At 45.0% G+C, this 18,843-nt stretch overlaps 1 protein-coding gene across 14 annotated transcripts in view; it reads right to left on the bottom strand.

The window, feature by feature from the left end:
- The window catches only part of CHL1 (cell adhesion molecule L1 like), a 122,365-nt gene that overhangs the window by 56,508 nt on the left and 47,014 nt on the right, over nucleotides 1-18,843 (bottom strand). For 2 of the 14 annotated variants that reach the window (XM_064433099.1, XM_064433103.1), the window contains 2 exons: nucleotides 10,450-10,545; nucleotides 2,444-2,515 (listed from right to left, as the gene is read on the bottom strand). The exons of 9 other annotated variants lie outside the window; for them this stretch is intronic. The gene's annotated coding sequence lies outside the window, so the exon portion shown is untranslated. Of the gene's footprint in view, nucleotides 1-2,443; nucleotides 2,516-6,964; nucleotides 7,004-10,449; nucleotides 10,546-18,843 lie in introns of those variants that run through there. 3 more of the 14 variants (XM_064433098.1, XM_064433100.1, XM_064433102.1) reach the window with 2 other exon arrangements.

Below are 18,843 nucleotides of genomic sequence, written 5' to 3'. Positions count from 1 at the left end.
TTTAACTTACACTGAGCAAATCTTTCAAACTATCAGTATTTCCAAGGAGCAATGGAGTTCCAGATTCCTTTATTACACCCCCTTGCTTCCAGAAGGATGCCATAAAAATATTGGACAACCAAACAAGAAAAAAAAGATTAAATTTCCATTTATCTCATCAACCTAGTGAACAATTTTCCCTACATGTAATTACTGCATTAAAATTGCTCATAAATAGTAGCAGGATGACAGCCAAAATTCCCAGATTACTGGTCTACCGCTTCCAAGAGAAATTATAATGCACTACTAAATATGGCATCAACCTCAGCTCTTTGGTTCCCTCTTCAAATATTCCTTGTTTAAGTCCTGTACACACAAATCTTGAGGAAATTAATGGATCCCCACAGCTTAACACTGGTGCATCCCCAAGCGAAGCTTTTCATTAGCTAGAACCAAGTTTAATTTCTCAGTGACATGGATGTTACAGGACTGGTAAATATTTGTAATTAGAAATTACAGCCTCCCATGTGGCCTCAGTTATGGAACAACAGGAAAAAAAATCTGGGGGGGTGGGAAAATATTGCTTTCTGGGAGGAAGAAATAAAAGTTTGGTTGTTTCATGATTCCACATGGAATTTTTCATTGTTAGAACCCTAGATACTGAGAATTTTAAACTTTCTGTACAGAAAAACACAGACCCTCAAGAAAACACTACATTTAACCTGAAGCTGTAGAGAAGACTTCCAAAATGAAGTAATATAATTAATAGTTTAAATACAAGTGTGTAATATCACATAACAGAAAAAGTTTTAAAATATAATAATATATATAAAACTAAAATAGAAGTTCTAAGTAATAACTAGTCCTTCTTTACCTTCTTCTTCATAAGTTTAAGAAGTATTTTATAATTAAACAAAAAAGCCCACATTACGAGACATAAGTAATTAGTCATTAAGTTAAAAGTAAAAATAAGTGTCATTTCTTAATTAAATAGTTTTTGCTTAAAAAACCTTACAGAAATAAATACAAAACCATTTTATAGCTTGTGAATAAAATACCATAAAACTCACAACTTATAAAACTGCAATATAAATAAGAAATAATAAACATCTAAGTCCAAACACAAAATACCATCTCAAGAACTTTCATTGCCAACCCTAACCCAAAAAAAAAAAAAAAAAAAAAGGAAGAGAAAGGGAAAAAATTCAGGAGATCCACTGCAAAGCCTTCCAGCAAGTGGAGCATGGAAGATTCACCAGGTAAGGAAAGGAAATGTGCTCCAAACGTGCTCCAAAGGGCTCCCAGAGCAGCTCCCAGCAGAGGGATGGCAGGGAGGGATCCAGGGATCCAGGCAGGGAGCTCACAGCAGGAATCCATCACCTGGGAGTTTTTCCACACCTCCCAGAGCTCCCTGCTTCACCAATTAGCTGGGAAAGGTGGAGATTTCAGCTGCACTTCTGCTGTAAATGCTGCTCCAGCACCAGTTTTCATGCAGCTCTAGATCTTTTCTTCCCCCTGCAACCCCCCCAATGTGCAGAGTCACTCAGGGGTTTGGAAAAGAGAGGGAATATTCATGAGGACCCCATTTTAGTTCAGGTGTCAATGTCACCCATTGCTTTTCCCCTAAAAGCTTTTTGACATCCCAGTGTCAGTGCCAGGGAGAGGATAACCTTCACTTGACTCTTCCCCAGTCACCTATTTTGGGATGTTTTCAGCTCTTAAAAAAGCAGCCCATGCATATGCTGGAGGTGATTAAAAATAATCACCCAAATCAGAAAGCTGCTCTTCCTTCCATGGCAAAGTATTTCCAAACCCACTGCAGCACAGAGATATTTTTGGTTTAGATGCAATTCCACTCTCAGGAGGTTTAGTGAGAAAAGTCCATGCATTATTTATCTTACCAAGGACTTCATAAACATTAGTGGACAGCACATCTAAAGGAAAAGTTTTCAGTCTAGTTACACAACTTTAGCATTATTCACAAAATTTGCGTGTTTCAACTGCGATTGCAACTATTGTGCCTTCCCAATTTTGTAATCCATCAGTCTTCCAGTTTCCAAAGCAAAAAAACACTCTAAAAATGGAATAAATATAATCAACAAAGAAATACGTACGCAAGGCTGTAGCACAATGCAGCAGTAAAACATTCAATTCAATAAAGAGCACAATATAATTAATTTCCCTGAGCCAAAGTTTTAAGGAATAAACAAGGAATTTGGGAGGCCAGCTTGCCAGGTCCTGGCTGTCTGGGAGAGCAGGTCAGCCTTGGGCTGGGCAGGGTGACAGATGGTGCTGTCCCCTGGCTGCACTGATGCTGAGCAAACTCAATTTCTGGTGTCTCTGCTGGAGATCTGCCCTGAGCTGAGGGGAAGCAAGAGGTGCATGAGCATCTTGGAATGCAAAGGTGTGACCCCAGGAAAAGGCAGCCAGCACCAGCTCTCCATTCCCACAAACACTGCCTTACCTGCTCCCAGCTGTTCCCAACAAAATCCTGAAGTGCAATCCCCTCCAGTCTCATCAGATCACAGCCGATGCTCTGAAATGGTTTAAAGGAGCATAAATGATTTCTCCTGGTCATATCTGTGCCCACATAATGGCCCAGCACCTGGGAGAGCTGATTTAATTGGTTCTGTCCATCTGGCACTGAAGCACTGAGCACAAGGACCACATTTCTTAGAGCTTTCCATGGCTTCTACACACACACAGGGATGGAAAGATGAGGAAATGGGGTTTGTAACCTGCAAGGACACTCAGGAGCTCAGCCATGCCAGCCCCATCAGACCTGCTGGAACCTCAAAATGCCTCCAAGCAGCACTTGCAATGACTCCCAAGAAAACCCAGAGTGGAAATCAATACCTGCCTTAACCCCTTCATGGCCCAAGGAATAAATGTGAGCTGTGGGTGGGCTGTTGCTGATGATGGACACCTCATTAAACTTTAGTGATGACATTGCTGACATGGCACTTCCCAGTAAATTGAGATAATCACACGGTCATTCCTTCCAGCAGGAGCACACAAACCTGCACCAAATTCTGCCCTGATGGAAGCTCTTAAATATCTGAGCAAACACCAACATCTGTATTGATCTGAGGAGAACAGCTGGGACATGGGACACCAGGTGACCCCACAGTGGCTCAGAGGGAGAACAGAAATCCTCTGTCCTCCTGCAGCTGTCTGGGCACTTTCTGAGCCACATCTGCTCTTTAATACCAACAGGTCTTTCCTCCCTAAGTTTAAGTACCTTTTTCTTTTAATTAATTGCTTCCCTGCTCATCCTTACTTCACATAAAACTGCTCCTTCTCCAGTTCATTTTTGGGCTGGGTTAACTGGGCAGCAGCTCTGAGCACTGGGCCACCTGTGACAGACAAGTTTAGGTCACTAGACACAATCTTTTCCCAAGTGGGAATTAATCCATATTTTTACATTCATCTCCTTTAATCCTTCCAGTTCTACTGTGGCACCAACCTCTCTTTCAGGGGAAAATCTGGATTTAATGTCGTGTACTCGACGTGGATGTACCACATCCTGCAGCACAAATTGCTTGTGGAGATGTTGTGCAGACTTCTGAGAAGCCCACAAGTATTTAATTAGCAAGTTCCTAAGGTATTTAGAGTAGAATTAAAAGCACCATGCTGAAATTTTAGACTGTATTCCTTCACTGCACTATAAAGTGCACTTTGCATAATTCCTGTACAAGCCACCATAAAATAAGGGTCTGCCTTTGCATATGCACATTTACAGATGTAAGAGCAGCCTAATCCCCCACGTGTGTCTGGTTTATCCCCTCCACCTGAAGCCCTGGCCACGCATCATTCCTTTTTTAACCAATGAAAACACATAAATTATTCCAGCACGAGGTGATAACTCTGTAGCAGAGGAATGCCATGACCTACAAACACACAGTGACCATCACCCTCCCTGCTGGTCACAAACCAGATCTGAGCTTTGCAGACACACCTGAAAGCACAGCCTGCTAAAAATTCAGCTGTTGTCTGAGGCTTTTGCCATTCTGCATTTTCCTTGAGATGCTACATCTCCTAAACGAGTTTAGCACATTTCTGGCTGAAACTAGTTTTATATTAATTGAGATTTTCAACAGCCATTAGCATTTCAGCTCATAGGTCAAGCATGAAGCAGAAAGCAAAGGACAGCAGCAGGTGGGGTGGGTGATGGGGATGAGGCTGTGGCAGCCAGGCACAAAGGGAAGGGAAGGAAAAGAAATAAAAGCAGGCTGCAGTTTGTGCTCAGATGAGACTGCCAGTGACAGCCTCTGCCAACAGAGGTGATGCAAATTCCCCAAAATTTCAACACGAATTTTCAAAGGTGCCTGCTTATTTCGTACGCTCATCCTGCCTCTTTCAAAACACATAATAATAGGAAAATCACGAGCTTTCTCCTGTTAATACAAACCAACATGAGTTCTAGTAAAGCAACAGCTCCCTGAAGCAGCCCTGCCTCACATGGAGAGGCTCCCCTGGAACCCAGCACATGCCCCAGCCAGTCTGAGCCTTTCCAGCTCCTGCTTGGAGCACAGCCCTGGCACACACAGAGCCAGGAGAGCTCCACCGACTGGGAAACGTGGGCAGGGATGTGCCAGGCTGAGCTCTGGCAGGCCTGGGGCTAATGAGATTGTTCAGTCAGCAGAAAGCTCAGGGAGAGCAGCACAAAACTCACTCCAAAGGCACAGCCAAGGGCTCCCGGGGATTCTGCCAGGGGAGGAACCCTGCATCCTCTCAGGTGGCAAAGGAGGGGGAAATTTACACACCCAGCCCCTGATGGGCTCCAGTCCAGGCACAGGAACCATCCCAGCTCCAGGAAAACCACCTGACAAGGGCAGAAACCACTGAGGGTGATTCTCACAGGGTGGGTTTGTGCTTGCTGGAGAGCTCCCTGTGCTGGTAACGAGGTAACACGAACAGGGGAAAGGGGTTTAATTGAAAATAAATTACCTCTATAGCAGAAAACAGCTATTATTCCCCACTCAATCCATTAAGGATCATCTTTGCCTGCTGCATTCCAGGCAGGTGAACTCACTCAGATGTACAGATATCAAAACCCCTAAGTCTGAGCTCCCTGCTCCATCTGTGCCAAGAAAAATGCACATTCACAGAGCTTCTCTGCCTCAGCGACCCAGGAAATTCTCAGTGTATTCCCAAAACCTTGAGAGAAAAATTCTGGTGGGCTTCACACAAAAAATCTTAAACCCCAAGAAAAACTGACCCCAAAAGTGCAGCAATCCCCTCTCTCAGTTTTACCCTGCATCTCAGCACAATAGCAGTGAAAGTCACTGGGACACTACTGCGTGTTCCTAATTTAAATTGCAGCCAGTGACTCGTGACCAGGGAGAGTTTCACAGCAGGCAGGCTCTGTACTCTCTGCCTGCCTCTGATTCTCCTCCTTCTGTGTAATAACAGAGATTAGCTCTTTCAGCTTCCTGGAGGATCTCCCCACACTTGCTTCTCCTGATAAGTCAAGGCTATTAAGCTTCCAACATTTTCTACATTGCCAGAGATACAAGGGATTACTTAGGGAGAAAAAAAAAATTGAGTGCAATGCAGTGATTTCCCACAGACAGTGCATGGGAGTGTTTGAGGGTATGAGTGAAACACCATCCACATCACTCTGAAATCCTCATGTGCCTGAGTGGACAGCCAGCAGCATCTCTCACTTTGGGAATCTTGGGGTGATTCTAAATGAGGATCCAGTGGAACTCAGTCTGCCAAGGCAGTAGCACCACAGGAACTGATTTATGGCAAGAATTGTAGGATTTGGCCCAGTTTGTGCATTAGGAATCTGAGTAGCAGAGCAAACAGGATGGCATTAGAGATTCATGGATAATTCATCCTGATTCTGCACTTCCTACTTTCCCTGTTTTCACCTGGAATCTCCAACAATTTCCTTTTACCATGAAGAACTTCACAGCTCAACAAAACCCCCAACAAATCTAAATAAAAACACACATCCAGCAGCCGAGCCCACCAGGGGAGACACTCTTGGTTCACCTGCATTTTTTAGGAGCTTGTTTTTTAGAGACTCACGAGAAAGATGGGACCTCCAGGGAGGAAGGAGCTCAGAATCATACCAGGAGTGCCTGAGACATTCTCCTGAGTAGCATAATGCTGCCATTTATCTGGTCATCATTTTGTTCCTACAGCTTCTGTTAATGGAAATGTTTTTTGGCAAAGCTTTCAGAGAAATCAAGTTGTTGATAAGGCGAGGATTATTTCTGAGCACAGCAGCAATTTTCTGCACTTGCTTTGGTAGTTTTACCATTGTAAGGGAAAAGCATCATTCAAAACACTCCAAACCCCAATGATTTTCTAGCTGCAACAGTTGCTTTCTCCATTAACACCTTTTTTTTTTTTTTTTTCCAAGGCACTAAATCAAAACATCCATCAAGCACACTGAAGACAGCTGGCTGACAATATATTGAATATATCTACTGTAGCTGTGAAAGAAAGGGAAGAGACTCTGTAATTCTGCTTCTGTCTCCTCGGGATCCACATTCATCATCCCTTTCAGCATGGCAGGGTGCAGAGCAGCAGCTGTCAGTACCTTCAGGTGATCACAGGAGATGTTTCATCAGGCACATCACAAGCCCAGGGTGTATTTTAAGGCACAGTTGATCTTTGGAGGTACAATTTGACTCCAGCTAGGTGGCTGAGCAGAAAACAATGAGGAAACAACACAGGCAGCAAAACACACTGTTCAAACAGCCTGAAAGCCTTGGGAAAACAGGATTGCTTGGAAAAATATGATTTACCTGTTTACCCAGTACCTAGGGAAAATGTTTTGAAGGAAATTGAGCAAAACTAAATCTATTCCCTCAGCTCATGAGGGGTTGATAAAGTATCTCCCAAGGCCACACAAGAAGGTTTAGAAACAACCCAGAGAAAGTGCCCACTAACTGGAGGGCAATTTAGGTGCCTGCTTTTCCTTTACTCTTGGTTTTTGCTTTCCATGGGAAGAGCAGAATCCACTCACCTGAACCCCACCACCAAATATGAAATCTTTGTTTCAAAAGCTGGAGTTGCTGCTGGTTCCCCCTGATGTGACTTTCTGAACATTGAGCACAAACCCATTAATATCCCCTAGTTTTGGGAAAAAAGCTCCACTCCACCTTGCTGGAAATTAAAGTAAATAAAATCAAATTAGAAATACAGCAAGTAAATATCAGGAGTGGAAAGTTCTGCATGAACAATTAAAATCTGCTGAAATGATGTGAAACTGCAAGGGGAAGCTTCAAGCTGAATGTCAAACAGCAGCACCAGGATTTCACTGCCCATTCTGTCCACAACACCAAGTTCTTCAGAACAAGGGTGGCTTTTGCCCCCCAGCCCACCTGCAGAATCAATGATTTGCACAGTGGGAGAAGTGCTTTCCATGCCACATGCATGAAAACTGCATTACAGACTTCATCCAGAGCTCCTGCAGCATCACACACATTGCTCTGCCTTCTTCTTAGAAAAAATAAAATTAAAGAATAAATTGTCAATAAATTGTCAAATTGTTTACATCTCATTTGTTTCACATACCGGATAAATTTAATGCACTCTAATCATTATCTCACAAAAACTAATTATGTTCCTTGTAGAGACTAACCCCTAAAAATATCACAGAGAGGAGTCAGTTATGCAAAAGTATATACATACATTTGTCTCTCAAACACCTCTGACTGAACTTCTGCTCCTTCCCTGCAGCCCTGAGCCTGGAAATGCCCCCAGAGCATGGCAGAGACTGTTGGATTCACTCCCCGTGGATCTGGGAATTCCCAAGAGCTCTCCTGGCACAGACCATGCATGGACACCTCACATCCTTTCTCCTGCCCAGCCCAAATGCTTGGTCAAACATTTCTTATGGAGCTGAAACTGCAGCTGGGAGCCTGTGGGATGCTCTGAGGTGCTTCCTGAAGAATGGGACTATGTTATTATAAATAACATTTCATGTTCAATAAATGAACTTTTGAAGTCCAGAACACAACTTGGCAGATGCAGAAGGTGCAAAGGGAACTCACCAGGCTCTGGTATTAAATGCAGAAAACTCCCCATGGCTGGGGCAACAAGGGAAGAAGACAGATTTTTCTAAGGAGCTGGAAAGCCTTTGAGTTTCAAGACTGAAATATATTAATTGCTATGAATCTATGAGGTTAAAGTTATCTGGAAAAGTCATGCATGCATAAATCCAGAATCTAAAATGATGATACTTCCTACTTTACTCCTTATTCCAAGATAATCTGGTGTAGTTTATGCCCTGCTGCAGTAGAGACACACAGCTACCTCTCCTTTAGCTCCCTGAAGCTAGAAAAGAGCTAATTCTGTACCTACCAAACTCTGATTTATTCTGCATGGCAGAAAAGCCTTCCTCATGAGACATTTTACACCTCAAATACAGCAGCAGGTGATGCACTGGCTTTCCTGACATTCTCCTCTGTAAAACTCCCAGAGCTTGAAGCATCCTGTTCTTGCAGCCAGGCAGAGAAGGAGCTCATGGCCACTGAAGAACCAAAATGCAGAAATGAAACCCATTCCTGCAATTACAGCACAAGCCCTTGGAGCTTTCCCTTCCACTCTCCTTTTCCTCCCTTTATTTAGCTGAAGTTATTTAGAGGACAGATCTCTGTTTAAGCAGCTGCTGCCACAACTAGTTGGCCCAAGCAGCTTTTTTAATTAAATATTTGCTGCTGTGAGAGTTTTCTCTCCCCTCCCTGCTCTCCTTGTGGACAACATTTGTTCTTGCAACGATAAGAGGAATCAGCCTCCAAGGCCTCCTGCACTCCAAGCCCCTGCAATGGTGTGAAATCCCCACAAAAATTAATTTTTATGATAGGCATCACGACATTTTCCTATCAAGGACAACCATCAACAATGAGGAAAAGAAATAAAGCTAGCTGGGATTTAATAATGATTATTAAATTATGTCATTTACATAATTAGACCTTAGTACTAACTATGGCACATCTCTTTTATGGCGTGGTAAATTGGCAGAGCACTTCATAAAGAGATTTTTGGGGTTTTTTTTCCCTTCTCTCCCACCAATTACAGAGGAGTAAATCAGGTAAATGATATCACAACTCATACTAAGCAGGTTTACACAGAGACAAGAAATGGAGGTGAGTTTCATGACGTGAATGAGAGAATTCTTGAGAAATACGGATTTCAAACAGGTTTCTTACACATTTGCTGCTCTCAGAACTTCTTCCTAGTCAGCAGCCAGGTCCAGCAATGCCTCTGGGATGTTTTATGGTATTTCCCAAGCAGGATCAGGGAAGCACTGGGTTTACTCTGCCAGAGGTGTGCACAGAATTGTTCCCTCTGCTCCTCCCAGCAGGTAACCCTGGGAACAGCATTAAAGGCAGCTGCCTTGACCCAACGCCAGCAAAGCTGGATTTGATGGGGAAAAGCTCCAGCTGATGTTTCATAAAGCAGAGGTGGCTTGACTCATTTTTGCCAGGTCCAGGTGTGACTGAGATTCTCACCTATTTCCACAGTGGAAACAGCAGAGCCAAGTCAGTGTGAAAAAAACCCAAACACAACTCCTCATGAGAGCCAGCTTGGCACTGGAGGTAGGAAAGGGAAACAAAAATGTGATGCTTTTTGAGCAAAGCAGTTTCAACAGACACTCGGGGTCCCCCTCCATGCAGAAATGAGGAAGCAGCAAGGGATGAGCTCCCTGTGAGGGTTGGGATGGATTTCCCAGAGCAGCTGGGGCTGCCCCTGGATCCCTGGCAGTGCCCAAGGCCGGCTGGACATTGGGGCTTGGAGCAGCCTGGGACAGTGGAAGGTGTCCCTGCCATGGCTGGATGAGCTTTTATGTTCCTTATGTTCCTTCCAAACCAAAACCACTCCATGATTCCATGGGGCTGAAGGGATAAAGAGCTGAGAAGCAGCAGCACAGAGGAGCACAGGATTGGAGTGTGAAATGGAGATGGAGAGAGGGAGGTTTCAGGAAAAAGGAGGCAGCAGGAGGAGCACACAAGGAAATGAGAGCAACAGCAAACGAGGCTGTGCAGCTTCACCAGGCTGGGGGGTAAACGAGGCTGGAGCAGCTGCTGCTCCACGTCTGTGAGCGAGGAACACATCCTGGGAGAGGGATGGCTCCAGAAAAATCTGGGAATGCAGCTGGGCAGGGATCAGTGCTGAGCAGAGACAGGCAGCACAGGGACTTGGGAGAATTTGTGAGGCTGGAGCAGAAACTCACTGGGGAAGAAATGAAAGAGAGTCTGGATCTCAGTCCCTGAGCAGGGAACAGGGGAGCCTGTGATGGCAGTGACAGTCTGGGGGGATCAGAGAGCACAGCAGCAAATTCTGCATTTGAGTGTATTTCAAACCTGCCTGAACTCCCCAGGCTGGAGACACAGAGGGAATTTATTTCAAAAAGAAATATTAGTATCATATCACCAAGCAATTTAAAAAAAATATATATAAATAAGATACATTAAGGCAGACAAGACTGTACAAAGTGTTCAGTACCTGTGCACAGGAAGACTCAGCCCTCTTTTACTCCACTCTACACCAGGGTGTATCCTCTGAGGACAGCACAGATGCTCCTGACTGACATCAGCTTCACTGGCAAAGAAGAAATAAAAATCTGATCTTCTGTTTCCATGGGAAACCTGTCAAATTCCACTCATGCACCACAACACCTCGCTGCCTTTCCAGGAACAGAAGCAACTGGTGAAGAAAAACAGGGCTGGGACCACTCTCTGTTCCCTGTCTCAGGAAAAATCTTTCCTGGGGGGATTGATTAATATGATTTACATATTTATAAACATCACCAAAGAACTGCAATGCTGTGTGCTTCCTGAGAGGATCAGAAAATCAGAAAAGAGTATCCCCATTCCCTCTGCTTCCCTCAGATCCATTCACCATAAACCAAAGCCACTGCACTCTCCTGGGCACCAGGCAGGTAAATCCAAGCTGACAACACACACAGATCCTTCAGATCACTGCAGGAATCAGGGAAGCCTGAGAGCTGTTCTGAAATGCCCCTTGCATTATGGAGCAGCCAGAAAATTAAAAAATAAAGAATGAAGTATCCAGGTGAGCTTCCACCCCCAGGAGACCTCTCCAAAATCCAAGCACTGTCAGGCTGAACTCACCAAAGCAAAGACAAACAGGATTCCTCCTTTGGAGGTAATTCCTTCAGCAGCTCCCAATCCAGGTACACATGAAGGTTCTGTTTCATAATTGTGTCTGCTTTTTTTTTTTTTTATGCAATAACAGCATTTCTAATTTTGCAACTTTGGCTTTATTAGAGTGAAAGTTGTTTCCATTCTCAGCCTGGCTAATGTTTAAATGGGCTCCCAGAAGCTTACTGGGCGCAAAGGTTACCACTTTCACACTCAGAGAAATCAGTGTTTTCAACAAATACTTTAAGCTTCTCTAATCCAGGACAAGTTTGGGCATCCCAAGCGTCTGGGAGTGCCTCTCACCTGCTGCAGAATCAGCTCCAGGGCTGCTGAAAGGAATCTGCAGGTGAGGAGGAACCATTCCAGGAGCTGGATGTTGTCTCTAGCACCACCTCTCCCTATCCAAAGGGACAATCCAGGACTCCAGAAAAGGTCCAGACTGGTGCAAAGTGGGGCTCATCTGTTGTTAGACTGGGGGAGGAGCATTGGCAGGGGCTGCCCAGGGAGGTTTGGAGAGCCCATCCCTGGAGGTGGCACTCAGTGCTCTGGGCAGGGGACAGGGTGGGCATGGGGCACAGCTGGGACTCAGTGATCCTGGAGGGTTTTTCCAAGCTCAGTGATTCTTTGAGTGCTGTGTAGATGGGAATAGTGCTGCAGAACACATCCCAGAGCCTCACCCAGCACCTGCTGCTGACCCCTACACCCCAGAATATTCAGCTCAAACACATACCTGCACTCTGGGGCTGACCTGGGCCACTGAAAAGCCCCTGAGCAGCAACTCAGCCACCAACAGTGAGAGGGTGGCTTTAATTTCACTGCAAATCTGGCACTTCCTCTGCCCCAGCTCCTCAGGGATCACAGGCTGAAGTGTCACCTGCAGGGAGGAACGTCACCAACCTGACCCCAAAGCCACCCCAGCTCCCCTGCAGGTGACAGAGGCAGGATCCCACGTAACACCCACCCCAGCAGCTCTGCCTGGGAACGTTTCACTAATCCTGAAGCACAAAAAGGCTTCAAATATCTGTCAGTCAGGCTGCTCCCCGCTGGCCTCCCCGCAGCCTCGCAGCCTTGCTGGGAGGATTGTTACTGAGATCACCAGCGCTGCCAACGTGCTGAGGAAAATTAAACCCCAGCCCTGGAAACAATAGCTATTACAAAGTGTGTAACCAGCAGGAGATGGGATGGATGGTTGTAATTCCAAGGCGTAGAAAGCTTTTTAAAAATGTCTTTACTCTCATCCATACTTCTTTAATGTTTTGCTGCTTAATAGTGGCATTTTATAGCCAGGTCATAATTTCAGTGAGGTACAAACTTGTGGAGTATAATGTCAAGCTATGTGGTAGAGTCAAGTAAACATTTGTAGTAATTATATGCCCAGGAGATTTCATCACCTCGCAGAATTAACAAGCAGCTCAGTAAATTACATATCACTCCATCTGCAATTGCTGCATCTCCAGCAAAGAGCTCGGCTCCATCTCCAGCAACCCTGACACGACGTGTCAGAGCACAGCGCAAACCTGTCAGCCTGTTGTTGTGCACTCCCATCAGCCACCACCTCACCTCGCCAAGCTCCTTCTCAAAGCTTTGGAGCACAATTCTCCTTCCAGAGAAAACACAGTAAAAAGAAGCAGTTTGCTCACACCTCGTGATTCACACTAGGATTTGTTTCCACTTTGGCTTTGCCACGGAGAAACCTTCAAAGGGATGAGCTCGAGGTAGGGGTGATCCCTAATTCCAAACGGGTGTCTGGGAACACTGAAATGCTCCGAGGCTCAAGAGAGGCAGGCTGCCTGTGGAGCTGCCTGCCCAGGCAGCAGCAGCCAGGTTCTCAGTGCACACATATGTTCCGAAAGCGCTCGCTCTGCACAAAGCTCATTAAGAGCCCTGACAATCATCCTGACGGAGCAGGAGCCAACAGCTACTGCCTCTCCTGCTGGAAACTCAGGGAATGAGAACGGCTCTGAAGATTTCCAAGGCAGAAAATGCAGATTGCTTTTAAATGTCTCTTTCTGGACTCCCCCAGCCATGCCAGGTTACCAGGCAGTGATTACAAACAAGCTCCTCGATTAGGAATTTGAGCACAGCAATAAATTGCCCAAGCAGCTGCTGCTCTCTGGCTCAGAGATGAGTGCCCTTTAGCGTTTGCTAAAGTGATTTCCTACAAAATCCCTGCCATTTGTCAGGCCTCTACCTGGAAGGTGGAATACACTTACAGGACTCGCAGATTCATCACTGGCTAATTCTGTTTTCTGAACAGCACCAAACAAAAAGGAGACAATGCTCAGCCATCAGCTTCTTTCATGTCTTACATCAGTTTTAAGACAGTGATTACAGAGAATCGAGAAGGGTTTGGGTTGGGAGGGACCTTAAAATCCATCTTGTCTGACCCCTTGCCATGGCAGGAACACCTTCCACTGTCCCAGGTTGCATCCAGCCCTGCCCAGGGATCCAGGGGCAGCCACAGCTGCTCTGGGCACCTGTGCCAGGGCCTCCCCAGGAAAAATTTTTCCTAATGTTCCACCTAAACCTACTCTCTCTCAGTCTGAAACCATTCCCTCCTGTCCTGTCCCTGCAGGCCCTCGCAGAAGTCCCTGTCCAGCTCTCTTGGAGCCCATTTAGGCACTGAAAGGCACAGTCAGGTCATCCCAAAGCCTTCTCCAGGCTGAGCAATCCCAATTCTCTCAGCCCTTCCTCCCAGCAGAGCTGCTCCATCCTCCACATCACACCTGAACCTCACAGCCCTGGGGCTCCACGTGGGAGAGGCTGCTCCCCTCCAACCCTCCAGGGATGAACTGAGCCCAGCCTTGGCTTTGCACCATCTGACCTCTGAAGGGACAGGAGCCAAAAGACAAGGACCCAGCCAGGGATGTGAACAAGCTGTAACAGCAGCGAGCTCCTTTCTGACACTGGAGTTTATCTGTTCATTTATTTCATTTCCCTGGCAAATTTAATCCTGCTTCTAACCTTGCTGGCTGCAGGAGTGATGTGCTGGAACCACATCTCTGAGCACAGTCAACATTAACACTCCAGCATTGTTTTCTTTCCCTAAATGACTAATTTATACTGTGCATTCTCTAATACCACAGCCATCTGCCAAAAGGTGTTCAAACCATCCACATTGCAACAGACTCTATTAATATGTATTAAAAATCACATTACAGTTGACATAAGCCATTTCTGTACATGCATATGAAAAATACGACTATTATGTTTAAAACTTTCAACTAATCATGCATCACTGGTTTTCTCCCTCTGAGTTGATAATTTAAATCTTTAAATGTTTCATAGCAGCCTCATCAAGCCAAGATTTCTGATGGCTGTGGAGCTGAGACAGCCCATTAGAGGAACAACAAGAAAAGGAAAAAAGAAAACAAATAGGAGCCTGGTTCTGGAGGGGGAAATAAGAGAAATTATTTATAGATGGCAATAAAGTAATAATAATTAAGAAATAATGTGCATCTGCTTCCTGCATTGTTTCCTATGACATTGGTCACGGTGCAGGGATGGGGTGTGACATCAATCTGTCCAGAAGGACATGGATGGCCAGCAGACAGAGCAGCAGTGACTGATGACATGCCCAGAACAGACAGTCAGAGGTGACTTTGTACAGGCCAGCCCAGGACCAGTCCTGCTAAAAGCTGTCTGAACATCACACACCATCCAGCTCCCCAGCCCAGCTCTGCCTTCTGCAGAGCACAAGAAACATTCCCTGATTTCTCTTTCATTCAGCACAGCTCACTGAAAACCTCGGGACTCAGGAGGCTGAAAGCTCTGAGCAGCTGAAGCCCAGAGCAGGGGCACAAATCCCCAATCCCTGCAGGACACCAACTCCTCCAGGCATCTGACACGGTGGGGACCAACACTTCCAGGGATTTGGATGCTCTGCTCTCTTTAAATACCACCAGAAATCTGTCAGCCCTGTCTCCAGGGCTAACTTCAAAATCCCAGAATGGGTTTTAGGTTTTCTTTTTGTGTATTTCCCCTCAAGAATTATAGAGGCAGATCCTCCTGTGGAAGCTTTTATTAGACTTGCTGAGCTTTTTCCCCACCTGAATTACCTTTTGTGAATGTTAATTACTGTCATTACATTTATTGTCTGTCAAGCACTCACCTCCATTACCACACACTCCCCCCAACCAAAGAAACAAATTAAAACAAAATTAAAACAAGATTAAAGCAGGTCAGGAGAAAAAACAAGGAACACAAAACTGGGTGCCATTTCATAAAGATTTTTTCCCAGAGATTCAGATTCCTTCCCCCTTTGCCACAGTCCTCATTTCCAAACTATTTCAACCACCTTTTCCTGTAAATGTCTTCCAGAACAACTCTCCAAGAAGGAGTGTACTGCTTCTCTCCATGAGTGGATAAAAACCTCTGGATTCTCTCCTGAGTCCAAATTTTGATCCCAGCCTTTCTTGCAGAGCCACTGAATAAAGCACCAACTACTGGAATCCAAAGTGCTGCCAATAAATTATTGCATTTAGAGTTGGGAGGTGAACTGGGAAAGGGGACAAACAGAAACAGGTTTTTCTAAGGAGCTGGAAAACATTTGAGTTTCAAGACTGAAATATATTAATTTCTATGAATTTATGAGGTTAAAATAATCTGGAAAAGTCATGCATGTATAAAACCAGACTCTAAGATAAAGACACTTCCTTCTTTACTCCTTTTTCAAGGTAATCTTGTGTAGTTTATGCTCTGCTTCCTTTGGTGACCCGGTACCTATTGAATTTACCAAAGTTGTTCATTGCCCTTAGCAAAAAAAATCCAGTCCACTGAGGAAATCTAACACCCACATTCAGGTTTGATGAATAAAATACACACCAAAATTGCAATCCTGCAGGATTTTTTTGCAGCATTAGTTGAAGCAATTTACAGAAATATTGCAAGGAAACGAATTTCAAATGAAACAACACCAACAAAAAACTCCACCAAAAAAAACCCAAAGCAAAACAAACAAGCAAGCAAAGCCACCAAAAGCAAACCCCAGCTCCTTTCAAATGTATTTCATTGCAGATATTGAAGCTCTTTTCCCTGGATGCTTGTAAAAATGGAGATAACACACTGGAAATGCATTTGAACCACAAAACATCAGCTGATGTTCAAGTGTGTTTCAGACCACTGTGCAAAGGAGCAGGCCTGAATTCCTCCCCAGCATCCCTCCAGACAGAAAGGTGATACTGTGATTCATTTTCATCTATCAGAATAATGTTTAAATATTAAAAACGCTCATCTCCAAGTTCACTTCAATTATTAACACTTGATTATCTATTAATTGATTGTATTATTTTTTCATCAAGCGCTGGAGTTTGTCCCTAGGATTGGTGCTATTCCAGCTCCTCCCTACACCCTGACTTCACCCATGCCCTACTGCTGGTTGTAAACACAACACCCAGGAGTAAGAAATCAGCATTTGGGTCAGAAATCTGGATTTTGTGGAAGCTTTTTTTTTTATATTAAATGAAAATATCTTTCATTTTATCACTGGTTCAACCTCTTTTTTTTTTTTTTTTTTTTTTTTACTATTCACAGCCAAACTCCAGCCCACAGAGAACAGCAATCACCTCCCCAGGTGCCTGCTGCACTGCACGCCTGCCTTTGCACAAACCTAACAGTTTGCTTTCAAATCAAACTTTAAATTAAATCATTTTGTAAATTATTTAATCACACAAAGCAGAATGTACAGTTTCTTTCTGGGGAGATCATGTCTCTGATGTAGAATTCCCTTTAACCTGCCTGTGAGGAACTTCAGACTTGAAAATGCCCAGACCCACAGGATGCAACTTCATAACAAGCCAATGAACACAATCCTCATAATTAATGGTTATAATTCATAAATAAAATCAACTTTTACACCTTTGCCCAATCTTAAAACCCCATTTTCATTACTGATTTTCAAATTGCTGCTTATTTCCCTCAGCAGAAGTAAGATCACACCGTCAGGGAGTTACACCACTGATAACTGCGGTACCTTAGTGTGAACTAAGCTCTGAGTAAAAATTCCCCCGAAAACAACAACTTCCCCCCCATTTCTCAATATTCCATGAATTTTAAACACAGGCCATGTTGCACAGGGCCTGGAGCACCCTGGCACAGTGGAAGGTGTCCCTGCCATGGCCCTGGATGGGATTTAATGTCCCTTCCAGCCCAAGCCATGGCACGGTCCTGTGACTCTGAAACAAGCAGTGACAGACAAGTGGCCTTCAGGGAGGAGAGAGCCCAGAGCCAAAGCTCACCCAGGAGCCAGGCAGTGCTCAGGATGCATCCCAGATCCCATCCATCAGCAGGGCCAGCCCCAGGAGCTGCTGAGCCAAGAAAGGAGCCACAAGCAAAGCCCCAGTGCCCTTCACACTCAGCAGCTAAAAGGGTACAAGTGGAGAGCAGGGAGAAGAGTTTTGGAGTTCCAGCACATCAAAGGCTTAGTGACATTGAAGTAATAAGAAATAATGAATATTTAACTCCCAGCTCGTATTAAAAAGCCTATTAATGTTTTATTTTGTCATCCATAATGAAGCAAGGAATTGGGCCAGTGGTCCTTAATGATGTCTGTGGTGCACGAGGAAAATTGCTGGGCCAAAAGCAAGGCAGGAGAGGGGAGCTGAGGGCCATGGCAGCCTGGGCTTGGACTCTGGCAGCCTCGGCCACAAACCAGCACTTCTCTGCACTCTGGGGAAATTTAGGAAGGTGGAACAGGAGCTCGGGGCAGGATGATGTGGATTACAAAGTTCAAATCTGACCCTGTCACTGCAGCCCTTCCCTTTCCCAAATCACTGTGGTGTCTTTAATTAAGGAGATGGTTTTGGAAATTCTCACAAATTCAAATTCCAGCTTTGACAGACTTTACCTATGGTCTTACTGAACTTCTCTGTGTCATGCTGCTCCTTCTTCTTCCTGTCTTGGACACCTGCTCGTGTTCATACCATTCTCAGGAAGGGACCTGTGTGCAATGAATGTAATCCCTGGAATTCCCACGGATACACAGGTCTATTCTAATAACAGTACATGAAACCACAGCCTTAAAGTACTATTTAAGCCTTATTTTGAGATGCATTTGTCCAAAAATTGCCTGGAAATTCAGGCTTTTCATTACAGACAAAAGGATGCTTGAACCAGCCTTGTCAACCAAAAAGTTGTTAACCAGTTCACAACTGTGACACGGAGGTTTAAGAGACTTGATAGCACCTGTGATCCTGTAAAAATTATGAATTTAACTGTGGAAGCCCCAAATACGATGAGTAAGTGCCCAGGGTATTCATCAAGGTGAAAAGAATGGAATTCTACACTTTGGAAGACCTGAGCAGGGCACACATCTGCTCTTCACTCAGCTCCCAGCCTCCACGGGCTGCCCAGTGCAGCTGAAGTGACACCAGGAGGACAGCAGTGACAATCACTGGGGTTCCTCACACTCTGCTGCTGCCAGGGGCCTGGGGGAGGACCCACAGAGGAGCTCCAGCCACAGCTCCAGCCTGGAGGGACTGACAGGAGCAACAGAGCTGATGGAATGAAACAGCTGAGATAAAGCCCAGGGTTGTCCCTCCTGCAGCAGTCAGTGACAATGACACCACACAGGGCTCTCCAGTGCTCCCTTCCTCCTGGAAGAGATGGGACAGGCAGGATAAAGTCACACTGGCAGCACTGATCCTCCTCTCAGTGCAGCGTCCCCTCCCCTCCAATTCCTCACCCAGGGAGTCAAACCCCTCCCTATTCCTCATTCATTTGGTGCTTTTCCCTCTCT

Source organism: Passer domesticus, chromosome 9, assembly GCF_036417665.1.
Source record: "Passer domesticus isolate bPasDom1 chromosome 9, bPasDom1.hap1, whole genome shotgun sequence".
In the NCBI taxonomy this organism is placed as follows: domain Eukaryota; kingdom Metazoa; phylum Chordata; class Aves; order Passeriformes; family Passeridae; genus Passer; species Passer domesticus.
Note: the sequence above shows the minus strand (reverse complement) of the source record. Positions and strands in the feature narration are given on the sequence as shown.